The following is a 7,900-nucleotide window of genomic DNA, read 5'->3' on the forward strand; positions in this document are numbered from 1 at the left end:
TTCATCTTCCATAGCCTTAATCCAATGTTTATCTTCAAATGCCTCATTAATAGTTGCTGGTTCAATTTGAGAAATTAGATATACCTCTTCATTTGCCAGTCTTCCTCTAGTCATAACCCCTTGATACTTATTCCCAATTATCTAACTTTCAAAGTGATTCAATCTTACATACCTGGGTGTATTCACTTGCTGCTGTTCTTCAGTCACTGTGGAATTCTCAGATGATGCCGGTGTGACTAGATCAACACTCTATACTGGTGTACTCATTTTAGGATCATTTTTTATTATCTCAGCTATCAGTTCAGAGTCTATAGACCTTCTAAAATGTTCATTAATCTTCACATTTGCACTTTCAATGCTTTTCTACCATCTCTTATTAGAACATCTATATGCCTTGCTCTTAGATGAATAACTAATAAATATTCCTTCATCACTTCTAGGATCAAATTTGCCAATATAATCATCTATCCTAATATAACATTTTCTTCCAAATATTCTAAAATATTTAAGAGTAGGAGTATTACCAAAACATAGTTCATTAGGGGTCTTACTGGTTTCACCTTTGATGTGAACTCTGTTGAATGTATAAACAACAATATTCATAGCTTCTCTCCAATACACATGAGGCAGATTTGCTTCTAATATCATGCTTCTAACTGCATCAAAAATAGTTTTGTTCTTCCTTTCCACAACTCCATTTTGCTGGGGTGTCTATGGTGCTGATAATTGTCTTCTGATTCCATTCACTTCACAAAATGTATTAAATTCCTTAGATGTGAATCCACCTCCTTGATTTGATCTCAAACATTTGATTTTCTTACCGGTTTCATTCTCTACCATTACTTTGAATAGTTTGAATTTCCCAAAAGCTTCTGATTTCTCCCTGAGAAAAGTAACCCAACACATTCTAGAATAATCATCAATGATTAGCATAAAATATCTATCTCCTTCTAAACTTCTATTTCTTGCTGGACCACATAAATCAGTATGAATTAAGTGTAACGTCATAAATTGTACGCACTTGCTAAAGCGGTACAATTTAACACCTAGTTTAGCACCCGCTTTAGTGCATTTTACATTTTGCATTGCATTGCTCCTTTAGCACTTAATTAATCAAATTAATTAGGTCTAAGGTCCTATTTCATCATCCTTCACATCATAAAGTCGGGCCCTTTCGTTAAAGTGTGCCCCTTTTCATTTTATTCCTCCAATACATCATCTAATCAAAAACCCTAACTAAGTCCTATTTCGAACTTGGGGGCTTGATTTCGGGGGTCAAAACATCTTGAAATCACCTGTAACTTCGGGATTCTCTCTAAAATCATCATATCTGACGGCCCTGAAAATTTGGTGAAAAGTTGTTGGGACCGTGGCGCCCGGAGTGCACACGGTCCCGGACATTTTTCCCGAAATTTTAGGAGCGCGATCCAATCATAAAATAAAGCTTAACCCCAAGAAATTGGCGGGATATTCAATCTCTAGGTCGACCAAAAGATGAAATTGCGACCTAGGGTTTCATGCATAAGAGCTCTCTTTCTTCATTTGAAAGGATCGGATTTTTGTTTCCAGGAACCTCATATGCAACGAAAGAGCAGATCTTTGAAGACTTCAACATCTTACAACATCCCTCTATCAAGCATTTATCAATTCCATTCATCCATTTAGGGCTTGGAAGACATTGAAGAACAATAGGAGATTACTGACTGAAGATTGGCTTGTACCTCTCCCTTGAGGGTTGGGTATGATTTCATGTTGTTTTCATGTCTTTGCATAAGCTTCAATATCTCATTTATTCATGCTTTAGATCACTTTGCATCTTGATTTAGAGCATTTACATTATCATTTACAAGCAATTAGGGTTTACTTTCTAGGTTGCTCTAGTTTGCTTTCTTGCATTTTAGGACCTTGCACACACACTAGGTCTGCACACACAATACATTTTACAAAAAAACTTGGCTATTCGTGGAGGTGGAAATCACCGAAGCGGGGGTTTGACTAAGGCAAAACTCTATATAGCCACCCATTACCCCTTTTTCAGATATAAGTGCAGGTTTCAGGACTCGGACGACGCCGCAGGATACAGATCCAGAGAGAATAGGTCGAGACAACACTCTGCATCAAATTGTAGAGCAAAAGACTGGGACAGGGGCATTGGGTGCCCTGGTCCTACCAGGATAGGGGTGCTGGGTGCCCTGGTCCCTGGGACAGAGGTGCTGGGCACCCTGGTCCTCCGGACAGACAACATTTTCGATAGCTTCCGAGAGTGTTCCAGAGTGCAAAAGAGGAGTTTCCGGTGCAGTTTCAGGTGCAGAATCAGGACAGTGGCGCTTGCGCCCCATCCCAAACATTTTCAGTCCGATTTTGACTCCAGGTACGCATTTGCATTCTTGTTTTATCCTTGTGTTTACAGCTTTCCATTGTCTAGGTTCAATTCTGCAATCTTGTTGTTAGTTCATACTTGCATTTTAGGGTTAGGAATTGCACTTGCATAATCTTACCTTTCAATTACAACAAAGGAATAGAAACCCTGATAGGTAGCCCATGGCTCTCTCTTTCACAAAAAGAAGTAGCCAATTGTGCGATACCTCTAGGCTCTTTCGTATTCCGTAATGTGTGACAAGAGGTAGGATTAGGGCATGATAACCTAGTCTCGCTTTTTCACCCACACATTTTGGTGAACCCGACGTGAATCTATCATTGCTTCTTCTTGCATTGCATTTGTTAGATCTAGATATAGATTTAGTGTGTTTTCATTTCATTTTCATTAGAAAGAAAAAAAAAAGAGAGAGTGTTCCTTTTGCATTGTGTGTTTAAATTTTATGCAACCTTTTATTTAAGAATGTCAGACTTTTATTTGCAAAATGTTCATGCTTATGATGATTATTATGAGTATAGCCAAGATGAATTAGATTAAGCTTTAGATGATTTTTTGAACCTTAAAGATACCAAATCTTCATTTTACCAAAAACTCATAAACCTTGTTACTATGCCATTTCGTTGCAATGAGAAAGATAAGGTGAATGAGTCCTCTCAAGGGTACATTCCTATCAACTCTTCTACTAAATCTTGTAACATGGTTGTTTTCAACAATTCCCTCTATGAGGAGATGTCTCCTTTTGAATCAAAAGATAAACCTTTTAATAGATATGATCATGCTTTGTTGGATGATGCTCTTGATGACTTTGTGGCTTTATCAAAATCTTTAAACAAGAACAAGACTTCTAAATTAGTTAAGATGATAAACTTGAATGAGCATAAAAAGCCTCTCTTTGAAGTCCAAGGAGCTTATCCTTCTCCCACCTTACAAGTTCCTAAATCACCTCTCCTTACTGTCCAAGGAAGGTATGATCATGATTCCTTTCGTACTCTGAATAAACCAATCATCATTGTGCAAGGAAGAAAACCTATAAGTCCTTATAGTTATGCCAAGCAAATAACTAGAGAGAGTTATCATGTGGTTGCCCATACTTATCATACTAGAAATAATAGGCAGCCTAGTCCTCCTCCTATTATCCCAGTTTCTCTTCTGAATCCTCAACCGATTCTTCCACAAGCTCCCCGTATTTCGCAAGTTCTTAGTAAGGAATATGATCTCATAGAACAACTTAAAGCTACCCCTGCTAAGATATCCCTTTGGGATTTGATTCAAACTTCTTCCGCTCATCATGGAATGTTACAAGATGCCTTGAAAGATTTGAATGTTCCTCCACCGAATACATCTAGTAATATAGCATCTTTGGTTAACTCTGTGATGAATCCTAAAGCTCAAATTGTGTTTACCCAAGATGAGTTGCCTACTAGTGAAATCCAACAACAATATGATCCCTTGATGATTGTGGTTATCATGAAAGACACTGCTATAAGACGAACACTAGTGGTTAATGGCTCTGGTCTCAATGTGTAGCATTAATCTTTTGCATAAGATGAATGTGGATACATCCTTAATTGAACCGGACTCTCATCCTATTCGAGGCTTTGATAATGTGGCTAAAACTTCATTAGGTACTATCACCTTACCCATCACAGTGGGGCTTGTTACTTTGCCTACACCTATCCATGTTATGTTGGGAAATCTAACGTACAACTTGCTACTAGGGAGACCTTGGATTCACAGTATGCAAGCTGTCCCCTCTAAATTGCATAGACAAGTTAAATTTATTTATAACAATAAGACATATACCTTGATAGGTGATACTAATTTTCAAGCTTGTTTGCAAACATCTACTTCCAAGGGGGGTTCTTCTAAGTCGTCCTCATCTAGTGATGACTCTTTAAATAAGATACCTATTAGTGAATCCTTGCTCTCCGATGATCAAAATTCTTCAGATGAGTCTAGAGCTCTTGAAGAAGATTCTTCTCGACTTGAAACTACACATAAGAAGGATTTTGATCCTGGGAAGATCCTTGAAGAAGACGATTGCGGATCTCTTAATTTTAATCCCACCTTTGTAGGTGAATATAAGGTTCCTTCTAGAGAGCTTAAAGTTGAAAAGAAGGAAGAAGCTAAAAATCAATCAATCTTACCCGAACCTATGAGTAATAATTTTTTGGCCGCTTCTCAAACTTCTTCTCCTCACACCTCTAATTATGAAGAGTTTGATTCTTTGTCTTATGAAAAACCACCTTCTCTTCCTGAAATGGCCGAGCATTATGGTCGTGGTTTTTGCATTTTTGCTAAGCATGGGTATCGTGGAAATGGTTGTGGTGCTCATGAACAAGGGATAAAAGTTCCTCTAGAGACTAATTTTCACAGTTATGGCTTTGGACTTGGCTATAATCCCTGCAAGCGCACTAAAGCTTCTAAAAGACCATGCATTAGTGTTAATGTTATTTCTACATCTCTATCAATGCAACACCCTGAGTATATTGATGGGGATCCTTCGTGTGCTTGTGCTTTTGACGTTTTCCCTACTGATGATGCTTTAGCTGAATTTTTAGGAGCATATGACACTCTTCCTCGTTATCATCACAATAGGGGACTCCCTTATTGTTTGAACACTGAAGCCTACTTTGGAAAAGAGATGAATAATGATGAGATTCTGAAAGAATTCCCTCAGCTAAAGGATACTCCTCAACAAAGTAATCTTCTCATAAGTGACACCACTGATGTTAAGATGGACCCTCGCAATAAAGAGAAAGTTATTAAAATTGGAAAATGTTTGGATGAAGAGGAACAAAAACAATATGAAGATTTATTGCATGAATTCCACGAGATCTTTGCTTGGACATACTCTGACATGCCTGGTATAGATCCTAAGATTGTTACTCATAACATTGTCTTAGTTCCTGATGCTAAGCCTGTGAAACAAAAGATTCGAAAAATGAATCCTAAGGTGGCTTTGCTTGTTAAGGCTGAGTTTGAAAAGTTATTGGAGGCTGGATTTATCCGCCCTATTGATTATTCCCCATGGATTTCAAATATTGTCGCTGTGGCTAAACCAGATAACAAAACAAGAATGTGTACCGACTTTCGAGATCTAAATAAGGCTTCTTTAAAAGATGATTTTCCTCTTCCAAACATTGACATGATAGTTGATTCTATGGCAGGACATGCCTTGTTATCCTTCATGGATGGTTTTGCAGGATACAATCAAATTTTTATTAACCCTCAAGATCAATTCAAAACCGCTTTCACCACTCCTTGGGGTACGTTTTGTTGGATAATGATGCCTTTTGGACTTAAAAATGCTGGTGCACCTTATCAACGAGCGATGACCCTTATCTTTCATGATTATATGCATAAGATTTTAGAGGATTATGTTGATGACATTTTAGCCAAATCCTTTCTTCGCATGGATCATATTAAAATCCTTCGTCAAATCTTTGAAAGAATTCCTAAATATCACATGCGCTTGAATCCCCGAAAATGTGTTTTTGGTGTGGATAGTGGAAAACTATTAGGATTCATAGTTTCGCATCGTGGGATTGAGGTGGACACTAAGAAAATAGATGTTATTGTCAACATGCCACCTCCTAGAAATGTGTCTCAACTTAAAAGCTTACAAGGAAAGATTCAAGCCATTCGTAGGTTCGTGTCTCAACTTGCGGATCGTACCTTTCCTTTTACTCAACTCCTTAAAAAGGATATCACTTTTCAATGGAATGAGGATTGTCAGCAAGCATTTGAAGATTTAAAAGTGTATTTGGCTAGTCCTCCTATTCTTCAACCTGCCGAACCTTCCAAACCCTTCCTTCTATATACAGCTGCTTCCTCTCATGCTCTTGCAGCATTATTGGCACAACATGATAAAGATGGTAAAGAATGTCTGGTTTATTACATAAGTCATACATTACTCGATTATGAGACCCGATATTCTCTGATAGAAAGACAATGCTTGGGCTTGGTGTTTGCGACTCAGAAATTGAGACATTATCTCTTAAACTCAGAAGTCCACGTCATGGTAAAGTTTGATCCGTTGAAGCTTCTTTTCTCTAAAACTGATTTATCAGGACGCCTAGCTAAGTGGGTTATGATGTTAACTGAGTTTGACCTTAAATTTGTTTCACAAAGAGCAATTAAAGGGCAAGCGTTGACCGATCACCTAGCTGAGGCCCCTTCACCTTTCTCCTTCCCTAACCTTGAGTCTTTTCCTGATGACTTCATTCTTTCTATAGAGAAAGATGAAACTTGGGAGTTATACTTTGATGGCTCTAAGTGTCGTATGGGATCGGGGGCAGGTGTTGTTCTGATTTCTCCTACAAAGAAACCCATTCCCTTATCCTATCATCTAAATTTCCTGTGTACCAATAACATTGCTGAGTATGAGGCTCTTATAGCGGGAATAAAAGCAGCCTTAGCTCTGAACATAAAACACATACATATCTATGGAGATTCACAATTGATTATAAGACAAGTAACAGGAATATATAAAGCAAAACAAGACAAATTATCACAATATAAAGACCTTGCCATCTCTTAATTACAAAACTTTGATTCTTATACCATGGAACCTGTTCCTCGAAAACATAATCGACATGCGGATGCAATGGCATGTGTGGCTTCTCTTGTATCTTTAGAGGACCCTGTGGTTGATCTTAAATTTGTTATTCACAACCTTATTTCTCCAGCTATTGTAGACGATCCTAGTCTGGTAACATGTTGTGACTTTATAGACTCAGATGAATGGTACTCGCATATCATAAGATATTTGACCGATGGTACCTTTCCTGATTCTGCTAATAGAAACACTAGGGCTAGAATCTGCAAACTGTCTGCTAGATATATCATTCTTTCTAATATCCTTTACCGAAGGGGTTATGATGGTCTTCTCCTTCGCTGTCTTAACAAATCAGAAATCCCCGTTGCTCTTTAAGAGGCACATTCAGGTGCCTGTGGGGGGCATTTTGGAGGCAAATCCTTGGTTCATAGATTTCTTCGTATGGGATACTATTGGCAAACTATGCAGAAGGATTATTTTTCATTTGTTAAGAAATGTCATCAATGTCAACAACATAATAATCTGATTCATGCTCCTGCCCAAGAACTCTGTTCTCAAGTAGCTTCTTGGCCTTTTTCCGCATGGGGTTTGGATCTTATTGGTAAAATCTCTCCTCCTTCATCTCAAGGACACACCTTCATTATAACCGCAACAGATTACTTTACGAAGTGGTTAGAAGCTATTCCCCTTCGCTCTACCACTGCTGAAGTGATTTGTCAATTTCTTCTAGAAAACATCATTTCTCAATTCGGGATACCTTCTACTATAATCTCAGATAATGGGACATCATTTAAGAACAAGGACGTGAAGAAATTCCTCGAGATGTATCATATCAAACATCGATTTTCTACACCATACTATCCTCAGTCAAATGGTCAAGCCGAATCATCCAATAAAATAATCAAACAAATTCTTCGAAAAACTGTGAATAAGCATGGTAAGGATTGGAGTAACCAGCTAAT

Source organism: Cryptomeria japonica, chromosome 8 (genome assembly GCF_030272615.1).
Source record: "Cryptomeria japonica chromosome 8, Sugi_1.0, whole genome shotgun sequence".
Lineage (NCBI taxonomy): Eukaryota > Viridiplantae > Streptophyta > Pinopsida > Cupressales > Cupressaceae > Cryptomeria > Cryptomeria japonica.